General features: G+C 39.0%; 1 pseudogene; it reads left to right on the top strand.

Moving 5' to 3' along the window:
- Positions 1-229: 229 nt before the first annotated feature.
- The window catches only part of LOC100296640 (proteasome maturation protein-like), a 41,186-nt pseudogene continuing 25,849 nt past the window's right edge, over positions 230-15,566 (top strand).

Genomic DNA, 15,566 nt, shown 5'->3' with positions numbered 1-15,566 from the left:
AAGCTCTGGGAGTTGATGATGGACAGGGAGGCCTGGTGTGCTGCAGTCCATGGGGTCACAAATAGTCGGACATGACTGAGCGACTGAACTGAACTGAACTGTGATGAATCTGTTGCATTTGTAGCAAGGTGTGGCTAATAAAGAATGGGGTTGAACCAGAATCTAACTGGATCCTGTCACTGGGAGAGGCTGTTCCTAATGGGAGTTAGCCAGGATGTAGGTTTACAAAATGGTTCTTTTTTGTACCAGGAAGCTAAATTTTGAGAACTACAGCCAGCCTCCAGTATCCACAGGTTTGTATGCTGTGTGCTCAGTTGCTAGGTCAAGTCCGACTCTTTGTGACCCCTGGATTGTAGCCTAGCAGGTTCATCTGTCCATGGAATTTTCTGGGTAAGAGTACTAGAGCATATTGCCATTTCCTAAGGGGTGCAGGGGGAAAGTATCTGCCTGCCAATGCAGGAGAGATATGGGTTTGATCCCTAGTTCAGAAAGATTGTTTAGAGTAGGAAATGGTAACCCGATCCAGTATTCTTGCCTGTGGGGTCACAAACAGTTGATCACGACTGAGCACAGCACAGCACTCCAGAGGATCTTCCTGACCCAGAGATTGAACCTGCATCTCCTGCATTGGCAAGTAGATTCTTTACCACTGTGCCACTTGGAAAGCCCTATCCACAGGTTTGCATCAGCAAATTCAACTAACTGGATCAAAAATATTCAAAAAATTTCCAGAAAGTTCTAAAAGGCAAAATTTGAATTTTCCATGCTCTGGCAAATCTTTGCATAGTATTTATGTTACATTAGGCATTAATGTACTCTAGAGTTGATTGATGGAGAAGGCAATGGCACCCCACTCCAGAACTCTTGCCTGGAAAATCCCATGGATGGAGGAGCCTGGTAGGCTGCAGTCCATGGGGTCCTAAGAGTCAGACACGACTGAGTGACTTCACTTTCACTTTTCATGAATTGGAAAAGGAAATGGCAACCCACTCCAGTGTTCTTGCCTGGAGAATCCCAGGGATGGGGAAGCCTGGTGGGCTGCCGTCTATGGGGTCACACAGAGTCGGACACGACTGAAGTGACTTAGCAGTAGCAGCAGCAGCAGAGTTAATTGAAAATAAACAAGAAGATGTTCATAGAGGATATGAATGTCTAGGATTTGGGTATTTTGGGAGAGTGTCCTGAAACAAATCCCTCACAGCTGCTAAGGGATGACCATGTAAAAATGAGAAAGTTTTTGACAATTCAAACTGATCAGTTCTTACATAAATGCTTAGGAATATTTTGTTCAGGAGTGTTTTTCCCGAACTGAATTATAACATATTACTTTCTTTTATTCTCCCTAATGTGACTTTAACCAGTGATTTATATAATTATATACAATAAACTGTGAAAAATTCTGAAAGAGATGGGAATACCAGACCTCCTGACCAGCCTCTTGAGAAATTTGTATGCAGATCAGGAAGCAACAGTTAGAACTGGACATGGAACAACAGACTGGTTCCAAATAGGAAAAGGAGTACGTCAAGGCTGTATATTGTCACCCTGCTTATTTAACTTCTATGCAGAGTACATCGTGAGAAATGCTGGGCTGGAAGAAGCACAAGCTTGAATCAAGATTGCCAGGAGAAATATCAATCACCTCAGATATGCAGATGACACCACCCTTATGGCAGAAAGTGAAGAGGAACTCAAAAGCCTCGTGATGAAAGTGAAATAGGAGAGTGAAAAAGTTGGCTTAAAACTCAACATTCAGAAAACAAAGATCATGGCATCTGTTCCCATCACTTCATGAGAAATAGATGGGGAAATAGTGGAAACAGTGTCAGACTTTATTTTTTGGGCTCCAAAATCACTGCAGATGGTGACTGCAGCCATGAAATTGAAAGACGCTTACTCCTTGGAAGGAAAGTTATGACCAACCTAGATAACATATTCAAAAGCAGAGACATTACTTTGCCAACAAAGGTCCGTCTAGTCAAGGCTATGGTTTTTCTAGTGGTCATGTTTGGATGTGAGAGTTGGACTGTGAAGAAAGCTGAATGCCGAAGAATTGATGCTTTTGAACTGTGGTGTTGGAGAAGACTCTTGAGAGTCCTTTGGACTGCAAGGAGATCCAACCAGTCCATTCAGAAGGAGGTCAGCCCTGGGATTTTTTTGGAAGGAATGATGCTAAAACTGAAACTCTGGTAGTTTGGCCACCTCATGAGAAGAGTTGACTCATTGGAAAAGACCCTGATGCTGGGAGGGATTGGGGGTAGGAGGAGAAGGGACGACAGAGGATGAGATGGCTGGATGGCATCACTGACTCGATGGACGTGAGTCTGAGTGAATTCCGGGAGTTAGTGATGGACAGGGAGGCCTGGTGTGCTGCAATTCATGGGGTCGCAAAGAGTCGGACACGACTGAGCAACTGAACTGAACTGAACTGATACCTAAAATATCACTGTAAAGTTCTGTATCTATCTAAAAACAAATGCAGGACCAAGGATTATAACTCTATGATAACACTTCCCTTAGAGTTTATTATGGATGTTATTTAAATAAGTTCTACTCTATAAGAGACAGTATTTCATGCTTCTCATATATTAGCACTATTCCTCATATGAGCTCTGAAAAGTATGAATTGATATTTCTATTTTATTTGTGAGGAACCTGAATCTCAGAGAGGTGTCATCACTTTCTCAAAGTCACAATACCATAAGTGGCAGAGTCAAGATTCAAACTGCATCTGTTTTTTTTTTTTTTGTTTTTGTTTTTTTAATGCCAAGACTGTAGTAGTCTTTATTACACCACTTTCTTTGATGGAAATTTGTTTAACACCATGTCTTATACCAGGAACTCTACTAACCCATCTGGCATCATTGTAGTGCAAATTTAAAAGAGCAGCTCGTGAACAAGCAGCCTGGTGCTAAAAGTATATGTCTTGGTAGAGAGAGAACAAGCTGAACTTCAGTGCCCACTTGCACTTTCAGCCAGGACCCCAGAGCTATGAACAGTAGACACAATTGTATCTGAGGACCTTGAACATGATGGAACTTATATTATATCAACAAATCATCTAAATTAAAATGTCTACTTAATATTTGAAAGCCAATTAATAAAGAAAAGTTGCTCAGTTGTGTCCCACTCTTTGCAATACAGTCCATGGGATTCTCCAGGCCAGAATACTCAAGTGGGTAGCCTTTCCCTTCTCCAGGGGATCTTCCCAACCCAGGGATTGAATCCAGGTTTCCCACATTGCAGGTGGATTTTTTTACCAACTGATCCTCCAGGGAAGCCCAAGAATACTGGAGTGGGTAGCCTATCTCTTCTCCAGTGGATCTTCCCTGCCTAGGAATTGAACCAGGTCCCCTGCATTGCAGGTGGATTTTTTACCAGCTGAGCTATCATAAATTGAACTGCAACAAAACTAAAATAAGTCCTTGGTTTTTCCAGAAGGTGAAGTTGCCCAGTCGTGTCCGACTCTTTGCGATCCCATGGACTGTAGCCTACCAGGCTCCTCTGTCCATGGGATTTTCCAGGCAATAGTACTGGAGTGGATTGCCATTTCCTTCTCCATGGGATCTTCCCAACCCAGGGATTGAACCCGGGTCTCCCGCATCGTAGACAGACGCTTTACCATCTGAGCCACCAGGGAATTAGTTTTTCCAGAGCATTTGATTATTCCAAATATTAAATTTTATTCCCAGGTATAATTAAGAGTACAGCTTCCTGTTATATCCTGACAAATTCTATATGGCTTTGTTAATCATTAGCCTAGTGTCTGGTTCATGCATGCTGTGTGCACAGTCACTTCAGTCATGTCCAACTCTTTGCAACACCATGGACTGTAACCCGCCAGGCTCTGTCCGTGGGATTCTCCAGGCAAGAATACTGGAGTGGGTTACCATACCCTCCTCCAGGGGATCTTCCTGACCCAGGGATTGAATGTGTGTCTCTTACTCTACTTCATAATGGGATTCAACCCTGATTTTTTTTTAATTTTTAATTAGTAAAATTAAGTAAAGTATCCAACTTTCATTTCATAATATATATTTAATTTAATTTAATATCAATTTATATTTATTTAATTTTGTTTAATTACTTAATATTTAAATATATTCATAAATAAAATGTTCAGTTCAGTCATATCAAATTGTAGACTTTGAAAGAGTAACATAAGCCTTGCTGCTGCTGCTAAGTCGCTTCAGTCGTGTCCGACTCTGTGCAACCCCATAGATGGAAGCCTACCAGGCTCCCCCGTCCCTGGGATTCTCCAAGCAAGAACACTGGAGTGGGTTGCCATCTCCTTCTCCAATCCATGAAAGTGAAAAGTGAAAATGAAGTCCCTCAGTCGTGTCCGACTCCTATCGACCCCATGGGCTGCAGCCTACCAGGCTCCTTCATCCATGGGATTTTCCAGGCAAGAGTACTGGAGTGGGATGCCATTGCCTTCTCCGAACATAAGCCTTAGGCAAATATAATTATAGGAATCAAAACATTGACTTCATTTATTAATCAAAAATTTTATTTCTCTAGCCCTGTTTTGATTGTGGGATATTGAGCAGGTATGGGGAATCTAGGGAAAGGAGATGAGGTTAGAATGACTTTAAAATGAGGTCTAGTTGTGTGACTTTTCAAACTAATTGATAAATGTAATACCCACCTTTGGAATCCAGCTGCCATGGTGTGTAGAGGTTCCAGACATATGAAAATATCTGGGAATTCTAACATGTAGTGTTCTAACTGAGAACTCCCAATGAGATCATAGCTTGTAGAAAGCATCAGCCTCCAGACCCTTAACTGAGGTGGACTTTGAGATGATTTCAGCCCCAGGTGCCATCAGATTGCAACTGCTTGAAAGACCCCTTAAGTAAACTGCCTTGCTGAGGACATTAACACCAGAAAGATAGAAGATAAGACTAATAAACAATTGTTACTGTTTTTGCTAGTAGTTTGTCATTTGTTAAGTAGCACTAGATAACCAAAGCCTTCCTACCTGAAAGAATGACACATACACATATGCATCAGAGGAAAATAATAGTGTTTACAAAACACAAAAGATATTGGAAACAGGTGTTATCACTGGAGATCTTTGTATTTGGAAAAGGCTGAATGGAGGAAATGGAATATTAGCCAGATATAGGAGGATAAAGTATAAAATCCATTCAACAAGATGTGTATCAATTAATAAAATCAAATAGCATGCTATACAAGGTGGATTAGCATTCTAAGGGCTTCCCTGGTGGCTCAGCTGGTAAAGAAGCCGTCTGCAATGTGGGAGACCTGGGTTCAATCTCTAGGTTGGGAAGATCCCCTGGAGAAGGGAAAGGCTTCCCACTCCTTCTCGCCTGGAGAATTCCATGGACTGTACAGATTATGGTGTTGCAAAGTCGGACATGACTTAGTGACTTTCAAGGCTTCCCGGATAGCTCAGTTGGTAAAGCATTTTAAATAGAACATTCTTTTTTTCCAATTGTTTTTGAATTTAGTTGATTATGCTGTTGTTTTAGTTTCAGTTGTGCAGCAAAGTGATTAAAAATGTGTATATATTTGCATGTATATGTAAGGCTGAGTCACTTTGCTGTGCACTTGAAATTATCACAACATTGTTAATTGGTTATATGACAAAGTAAAATAAAGCATTGAATATATAAATATATATATTCTTTCTCAGATTCTTTTCCATTAAAGGTTATTATAGGATATTGCATATAGTTCCATATGCTATACAGTATGTCCTCGTTGTTTATCTGTTTCATATGTAGCAATGTGTTTCTGTTTATCCCAAACTCCTAATTTATCCCCCCACCCCCCAGCCTCTTCCCTTTTGATAACCATAAGATTGTTTTCTATGTGAGTCTCTTTCTGAGGAAGCAATATTTTAATTATTTATTTTGATGAAATAACTAAAAGAATTATGAATAAAGAAATTCATAAGCATGTTTATATCATTTTCTGTTTAGCAATTATAATTTTACCTTGAATCATAGTAGACCACATTGATCTAACACCAGGAAAGATAAACAGTTACACTTGAACCACACAAAAGGGCCAGATGTTTGATCTCTCTAATGGAAAGTAAAAAATATGTTGCATTACTTCATTTATAAACCATAAAGTTTGTGCCAATAATTAAACTGGAATTAAAAAATATTATAATCTAGGTGTCATTTTTCTTATTTTTTTTAAAAAAGAGTTTGATAGAAAAGGTTTAGATTGAAGAATAGAGAAGGTATGCTAGCCTCTTCAATTTTATTCATTTTGCATTTTGACAGTGAAATTCTGCCAAATGATATTCTAATTAAGAAAAATATTGCAATTATTTTGGCCCTTACTTGGCTATTATTAATACCATTAACTCTAAATTTCCAACGCCTTTTGGCTAATAGAAGATTCGACTATGTAGTTTACTTCTGTTGTTTCACCCAAAGTTTAAGTCTTTGAACAGACAAAATATCCAGTAGTGTCATTTCCTCTCAGACTTGTTGAATATTGGTCACTGAAGTAGAATCTATCATTTTATCTTCCTCTAATAGAGAGTTTGAACTAGCTCATCCGCATTGCAGTAGCTTAGGTTACTGTTCATCAAATAGTCACAGACTTCTCTTCATGGAAGAAGTGTAATTTATCATCTCATAGACTCAGAATTTGGCCATGTGGCTGGATGTGGCCAGTAGGTGTGGATGTCAGAATTTGGCAGTGTGACTGGCTGTGGCCAATGGGTGTGAATGGCAGTGACAATGTGCCAGTTCCATGCTGAGATTTTGGGAGGCACAACACGGGAGAAGAGCACACCCACACAGCCAACATACCTATTGCCATTAGGTTGTCTTCTAATGACTGCTTGTGAAACAGAACCAAACCCAAAGCTAATAATGTCACCAAGCCTATCCAAGTTCAGACAAAATCCACTGACTTGTATCTAACAAGACATAAATGTGAAACAAATGTGGTATTATAAGCCATTGTGATATTAGGGTTTTTGTTAGAGCATTATCATATAGCAAAACCTGACCAATACATATGTCTACAAATTAAACACACTTTTATTCTTTTCAACTTTTCTTAAGACTTTTAAGAACTTATCAATTTTCCAGAAAGGGTTATACTTTTCAGACGTATTTGTCATTTTCCAAATGCCTAAGGACAGACAGAGTTTTCTAAAATAAATTTTCTCCAAGACTTTTCCTTTGCTGTTACAGTTTTATAATCACACTTATGGATCAACAAATGAATTTTTTTTTACACGTGCTCTGTCATCATCTGGATAAGTTTGGAGAACAAAACACAGTGAGAATGCTGGCAAATAATTACCAGCATTCTAGAATAGAATAGAATAGAAATAGAAACCATTTTAGAATATGAAGTTTTTAGGGTCAGAATATATTTTGTTGGGTAAAAAGTGTTCTCCAGTAAATAACTGAAATATTACCAAGAATTGATAGCTTTTCTTAATGGCTCAGACAGTAAAAAAATCCGCTTGCAATGCAGGAGACCTGGGCTCCATGCCTGGGTCAGGAGAAAGGAATGGCTACCCACTCCAGTATTCTTTCTGGGAGAATTCCAAGGTCAGAGGAACCTGGCAGGCTACAGTCATTAGGATCTCAAAGTCAGACATGGCTGAAAAATCAAGCACAATAACTTTTCTTGTAATGCTATAATTTATAAGCAAAAAATTAAAGACAAAATTTTAAACCAAAAAAAAAGTCAATAATTTGTCAAAGAAGTCATTGTACCATATGTACTTCCCTTGTGTCTCAGATGGTGAAGAATCTTCCCACAACGCAGAGACCTAGGTTTGATCCTTGGATTGGGAAGATCCCCTAGATGGGGAAATGGCTACCCACTCCAGTATTCTTGCCTGGAAATTGCCATGGACTGAGGAGCCTGGTGGGCTACAGCCAATGACTTTTTTTGTAATGCTGTAATTTATAACCAAAAACTTAATAGCAAAAAATTTTAAATAAAAAAATAGTCAACCATTTGTCAAAGAAGTCATTGTAAGATATGTAGGCTATCACTAACATGTGGCTCAAGCAAATTTTCTTATCACTCAATCCATAATTGGCTTCTCACTTGTTTTTAGTTCACATCATTACTACAATTTACTTAACCACACTCTAGTTTGGTTCCCGTGTTTTTATAGTTTCATACATACTTTTCTGCACAGAGAAATTATGTTGGGAAATTAAAATATTGCTTCCCTAGACTTTCCCTTATTATAAAGAATAAGATCTTGCTGATAGTTGTATGGTCAAGCTACATTTTAGAGTGTAGGTTAACACTTCAATCTCTATTCTATCTCATACTCTGCTTTATAATAATTGGCTTTAATATATATTCTACTTGAATTCTCATTTAAATCAAGCTGATCTATGAACTACATATTATCTGCAAATCTTTAATAAACACATGCTACTTATGATTATCTTTTTCAGTTGTAAGACTATATTCACTTATTTCAGAGATACATGATTCTGCATGCAAAATAAAACCCCAAATAGTCCACCCCTGTGAAATTTGAAAAAAAAAATTGCTAAGTTAAATAAATAAATAATAATTTGATATGAGTCATTTAGATACTTGCTTCAAAATGGAAAATTGGTCATATAGCACTTTGGAAACCAGTCTTCAATCTACTTAATCGGTTACACATTCTTTAGTAATAATAATTTTATTTGTTTAATATTCTTATGGTACGATAGTACTGAAATCTATATAGCAGTCATTCCAGCACAAACACTTTGAATAGCAATTGTTCATTTACTTCTAAGGCCTGCGGAGAAATGTACTTGAATCTGAGTTTGGGAATTGTGCAGAGCAGTTTATGCTCTCGTCCTCATTCACAGTGGGCAACCTGTTAACTGGCCAGAACATCATGCATGATTTGGCAAATGCTGCCTTCAAAATCCAAAAAAGTCCAACAGGTACTTATGTCTCTTCTTAGTGGTGAATTGTGCAAGTAGAACAACTTTGCTTGGAGGGGGTATCCTAACATCCACCAGGTCACTGAGCTTCTAGAGCCTTTGCTGATACTATGTCAAAGAACATACAATAGTCCCCTCACCTGCAGCTTTGCTTTCCACGGTTTCAGTTTCCTGTGGTCAATTGCAGTCCGAAAATGTTAAATGAAAAATTCCAGAGGTAAAAATTTCTTAAGTTTTAAATTGTGCACTGTTCTGAGTAGTGTGCTGAATTCTCACACCCTTCTTCTCTGTCCTGCCCAGGACTCTATGCCTTCATCCAGCATACTGCGCCCATTCAGCCACTTAGAAACATCTCAGTTGTCAGATTGAATGTCTAATCACAGTGCTTTTGTGCAAGTAACCCTTATTTTACTTAATCAGATCAGATCAGATCAGTCGCTCAGTCGTGTCCGACTCTTTGCGACCCCATGAATTGCAGCACTCCAGACCTCCCTGTCCATCACCAACTCTCGGAGTTCACTCAGACTCACGTCCATCGAGTCAGTGATGCCATCCAGCCATCTCATCCTCTGTCGTCCCCTTCTCCTCCTGCCCCCAATCCCTCCCAGCATCAGAGTCTTTTCCAATGAGTCAACTCTTTGCATGAAGTGGCCAAAGTACTGGAGTTTCAGCTTTGGCATCATTCCTTCCAAAGAAATCCCAGGGCTGATCTTCAGAATGGACTGGTTGGATCTCCTTGCAGTCCAAGGGACTCTCAAGAGTCTTATCCAACACCACAGTTCAAAAGCATCAATTCTTCGGTGCTCAGCCTTCTTCACAGTCCAACTCTCACATCCATACATGACCACAGGAAAAACCATAGCCTTGACTAGATGAACCTTTGTTGGCAAAGTAATGTATGCTATCTAGGTTGGTCATAACTTTCCTTCCAAGGAGTAAGCGTCTTTTAATTTCATGGCTGCAGTCACCATCTGTAGTGATTTTGGAGCCCAGAAAAATAAAGTAAGACACTGTTTTCACTGTTTCCCCATCTATTTCCCATGAAGTGATGGGACCAGATGCCATGGTCTTCGTTTCTGAATGTTGAGCTTTAGGCCAACTTTTTCACTCTCCACTTTCACTTTCATCAAGAGGCTTTTCAGTTCCTCTTCACTATATTGGCCCCCAAACATGAGAGTAGTGATGCTGGTAATTTAGATATGCCAAAGAGAAACTGGCAAAGTGCTTCTTCTAAGTAAAAAAGGTAAAAGTTCTCAGTTTAATAAGGAAAGAAAAAGAAATTATACACTAATGTTGCTAATATTTCCAATATGAATGCATCTTCTCTCTGTGCAGTTGTAAACAGGTGCTGTTGCACTTCAAACTGCAAAAGTTTTGGCCACACTGTGTGATACATTCTTAGTTATCAAGGAGAAGGCCTTACATTTGTACAATAAAATATTTTGAGAGAGAGAAAAAGACCATATTCATGTAATATTTATTACAGTTTATTGTTATTATTAGATATGTGTTGATCTCTTACTGTGCTTAATCTAGATTAAACCTTATCATATGTATGTATATACAGGAAAAAACTCTGTGTGTGTGTGTGTGTGTGTGTGTGTGCGTGCACATGCATGATTTGGTACTATCAGTGGTTTCAGGTATCCACTGAGGGTCTTGGAACATATACCCTGTGGAAAGAGAGACTGTTATACTGTTGTCAGAGAACAGGAGGTAACACAGTGAAGATGCATTGCTATTTCTACCACATGTATGAGGACTCTTTTAGATCATGTTAACTAGATAACAATGGAATGAAAGCATTTTAGGGAATGTAGGTCAGCAAGCCTTCTTCTGTAAACGGCTAGACATAAATACTTTAGGTTTTATGAGTTAAGTACATACAATCTTTGTTATATATTCTTATTTGCCTTTAATAGAACTTTAACAATGCAACAGTGTTGCTTCTTGAGCTACACAAAAACAGTGCACGGGCTGCAATTTGCTAACCCCTGTTCCAGGTACTAGGTTCTAATTGCAGTCTGTACCATCATATAGGTTTGCAGTATTCTACATTCGTTTGCTGAGACCCATCTGGTACTTAAATGATGATGTTGTAATGCATCACACAGCCACATTTCTGAATCTTTTAACTTTTTAAGCTACTTAGCTTAGAAAATCCTAACAAATAAACCCCTCAATATTTAAAATTTTTCATTGATAAGTATGATTTCAATTTACTTTAAAAAAATTCTCACATTTTCACAAATAAAGAAACCTGAGCTTTTTATTCTATACAGAAAGTCATTATTCTATGCATATTTCCTCTTATTTACCTGTTGCTTAGAAGTTAAAGTGTCTGTCTGATAATACTGTATTAGGAAAAATACCACAGAAATATGACCATTGATTTAATTTAATAGGACTATTAACTGTTTTTTAAAGTTTTCCCTGGGGTCTGAATTATCAATGTGATAATTAAACTACTAGTTTATTCAGTGAGTAAAAATAAAATTTTATTAAAATTTTTTATTTATTTATTGGACAGCTTACAGAATCTTAGTTTCCTGGCCACGGATTGAACACAGGCCATGGCAGTGCTGAGTCCTAACCACTGGACCATCAGGAAATTCCCAAGAAGGGATAAAGTTAAAACAGTTCTTATGCATATAACACCAAGAAAAGGTATCTTGCAGTTTTTTTTTTTTTTTGGTTGTGTGAATAAATAGGCACAGTTTAATATCTGTCATGATTTTTCTACTCTCTTAAAATACCTTTTAAAGTTTCTAACAGCCTAATTTAATATATATTAGAAATTATTTTTCATTAACACACAGAGTTTTTCATTAATCTTCTGGGGCCAAACAGATGCCTTCTAAGAAACTCAACTACTTTACCAGAGGGTTTCTATTCCGATAAACTTTTGATAATGGAATGATTTATAAGTAAATAAAGTATAAGGAATCGGTTTAGAAATTATTACATTTCTCATGTTCAACTAATGACTAATGTTCAGTTAACAATGACTGAAAGAGCTATTCTGAAATTGTGAAAAAATAAAGTTATAAAAAATAATAAACTATATGTAGTAAGATCAGTCCTTTGGGGAACATATGGACAAAAGATCCTATTTGCCTGAGTCAAGTCTGCATTTTGTGGATTTAGGATGGCACCTTTTTATTCTACTGAGTAAATTTTCCCAGCTGCCATTTTTACTTGAATGCTAATTAAGATATATAATGTATATAAAAGTGTTTATCATCTTTATATGCCATTGTATTACATTTTGATAACGTCTTTAATTCTGTACTTTGTAAAGGTTAAACCATAGTATTAGAGAAATTTCTCTTTTTTAAAAAAAATTGGCGTAGAAATACAATGTCAAAGAATGTTCAAACTAACATTTGCCCTCATTTGCACTAGCAAAGTAATCCTTAAAATACTTCAAGCTAGGCTTCAGCTGTCCATGAACTGAGAACTCCCAGATGCCCAAGCTGGATTTAGAAGAGGCAGAGGAACCAGAGATCAAATTGTCAACATTTGTTGGATCATGGAGGAAGAAAGGGAATTCCAGAAAAACATCGACTTCTGCTTCATTGATTACACTAAATCGTTCGGGTGGATCACAGCAAACTGTGGAAAATTCTTAAAGAGATGGGAGTACCACATCACCTTACTGGTCTCCTGAGAAAACTGTATGCAAATCAAGAAGCACCATTTAGAATTGGACAGGGAACAGTGGACTGATTCCACTTGGGAAAAAAGAGTAGATCAAGGCGGTTTATTGTCACCCTGCATATTTAATTTATATGTAGAGTACATTGGGAGAAGGCAATGGCACCCCATCCCAGTACTCTTGCCTGGAAAATCCCATGGACAGAGGAGCCTGGTAGGCTGCTGTCCATGGGGTTGTGAAGAGTCGGACACAACTGAGTGACTTCACTTTCACTTTTCACTTTCATGCATTGGAGAAGGAAATGGCAACCCACTCCAGTGTTCTTGCTTGGAGAATCCCAGGGACGGGGGAGCCGGGTGGGCTGCCGTCTATGGGGTCACACAGAGTCGGACACGACTGAAGCAACTTAGCAGCAGCAGCAGCAGAGTACATTGTGTGAAATGTCAGGCTGGATGAATCACAAGCTGGAATCAAGATTACCAGGAGAAATATCAACAATCTTAGATGTGCAGATGATTCCATTCTAATGGCAGCAAGTGAAGAGGAATTAAAGAGCCTCTTGATGAGAATGAAAGAGGAGGGTGAAAAAGCTGGCTTGAAACTCAACATTTAAAACACCAAGATCATGGCATCTGGTCCTATCACTTCATGGCAAGTAGAAAGGGAAAAAGTAGGAACAGTGACAGATTTCATTTTCCTGGGCTCCAAAATCACTGTGGACATTGACTATAGTCATGAAATTAAGAAACTTGCTCCTTGGAAGAAAAGCTGTGATGATCTAGACAGTGTATTAAAAAGCAGAGACATCACATTGCCAACAAAGGTGTATATAGTTAAAGCTATGGTTTTTCCAGTAGTCATGTATGGATGTGAGAGTTTGGCCATTGAGAAGGCTGAGTTCCAAAGTAGTGATGCTTTTGAATTGTGGTGTTGGAGAAGACTCTTGAGAGTCCCTTGGACAGCAAGGAGATAAAACTGGCAAATCCTAAAGGAAATCAATCCTGAATATTTATTGGGAAGATCTGATGCTGAAGCTTAAGCTCCAATACTTTGGCCATCTAAAGTGAGGAACTGACTGATTGGAAAAGACCCTGATCCTTGGAAAGATTGAGGGCAGCAGGAGAAGGAAGTAACAGAGGATGAGATGGTTGGATGGCATCACCAACTCAATGGATGAGTTGAGCAAACTCAGGGAGAGAGTGAAGGACAAGGAAGCCTGGTGTGCTGCAGTCCAGAGGTTGCAAAGTGTTGAACAAGACTTAGCAACTGAACAAGGAAATTGTTGCTTTACAGTGTTGTATAACAAAGTGAGTTAGCTATATATCTTGGTCCTCTGCCCCACCACCCCCATTCCACCCATTTAGGTCACCAGAGAATGCCTAGCTAAGCTCCCTGCATTACACAGCGGATTCCCACTAGATACCTGTTTTGCACATGGTAGTGCACACATGACAACCCCAATCTCCCAATTCCTTCCCCCACTCTATCGGAGAAGGCAATGGCACCCCACTCCAGTACTCTTGCCTGGAAAATGTCATGGATGGAGGAGCCTGGAAGGCTGCAGTCCATGGGGTCGCTAAGAGTCAGACGCGACTGAGCGACTTCACTTTCACTTTTCACTTTCATGCATTGGAGAAGGAAATGGCAACCCACTCCAGTGTTCTTGCCTGGAGAATCCCAGGGATGGGGGAGCCTGGTAGGCTGTAGTCCATGGGGTCGCATAGAGTCAGACATGACTGAAGCGACTTAACAGTAGCAGCAGCAACCACTCTATGCCCACCATTTGTTCTCTACATCTGCATCTCTTTTCCTGCCCTGCAGATAAGTTCATCTATACCATTCTTCTACATTTCACACATATATATGTTAATACACAACATTTGTTTTTCTCTTTCTGACTTATACTTCATTCTGTATATTTCTAGGTCCATCTACAACTCTACAAATGACCCAGTTTTGTTCCTTTTATGGCTGAGTAATACTCCATTGTATATGTGTACAACATCTTCTTTATCCATTCATCCGTTGATGGAAATTTAGCTTGCTTCCAAGTCCAGGCTATTGTATAATAGTGCTGCAGTGAACATTGGGGTGCATATGTCTTTTTGAATTATGGTTCTCAGGGAATATGCCCAGTAGTGAGATTGCTGGGTCATGAGAAGGCAATGGCACCCCACTCCAGTACCCTTGCCCGGAAAATCCCATGGACAGAGGAGCCTGGTGGGCTGCAGTCCGTGGGGCACTTAAGGGTCAGATACAACTGAGCGACTTCACTTTCACTTTTCACTTTCATGCATTGGAGAAGGAAATGGCAACCCACTCCAGTGTTCTTGCCTGGAGAATCCCAGGGACAGCGGAGCCTGGTGGGCTGCTGTCTATGGGGTCGCACAGAGTCGGACACGACTGAAGCAACTTAGCAGCAGCAGCAGCATGGCAATTGTATTTATTTATTTATTTTTTTTAAGGAAACCTCCATACTGTTCTCCACAGTGGCTGTATCAATTTACATCTCCACCAGCAGTGAAAGAAGGTTCCCTTCTTCCATACCCTCTCCAGCATTTATTGCTTATGGATTTTCTAATGATGGGCATACTGATGGTGTGAGGTGGTACCTCATAGTTTGATTTGCATTTCTCTAATAATTAGTGATGTTGAGCATCTTTTCATGTGCCTCTTGGCCATCTGTATGTTTTCTTTGGAGAAATGTCTATTTAGGTCTTCAAAATTTTTTTTTAACTGAGTTGTTTGTCTTTTGAACTTTATGATATGTTTGTGTATTTTGGAGATTAGTCCCTTGTCAGTTCCTTCATTTGCAAGTATTTTATCCCATTCTGAGGGCTGTCTTTTTGTCTCACTTATGGTTTCCTTTGCTGTGCAAAACTTTTAAGTTTAATTAGATTCAATTTGTTTATTTCTGTTTTAATGTCACCTAGATTCCTAGTCTTAGCTGAATTGGAGTAAAGTCTTCTTTACCAAGACAACACTAAAGTAGCTTT

Source organism: Bos taurus, chromosome 11, assembly GCF_002263795.3.
Source record: "Bos taurus isolate L1 Dominette 01449 registration number 42190680 breed Hereford chromosome 11, ARS-UCD2.0, whole genome shotgun sequence".
NCBI lineage: Eukaryota > Metazoa > Chordata > Mammalia > Artiodactyla > Bovidae > Bos > Bos taurus.
This window is presented reverse-complemented; position numbering and strand designations above follow the sequence as displayed.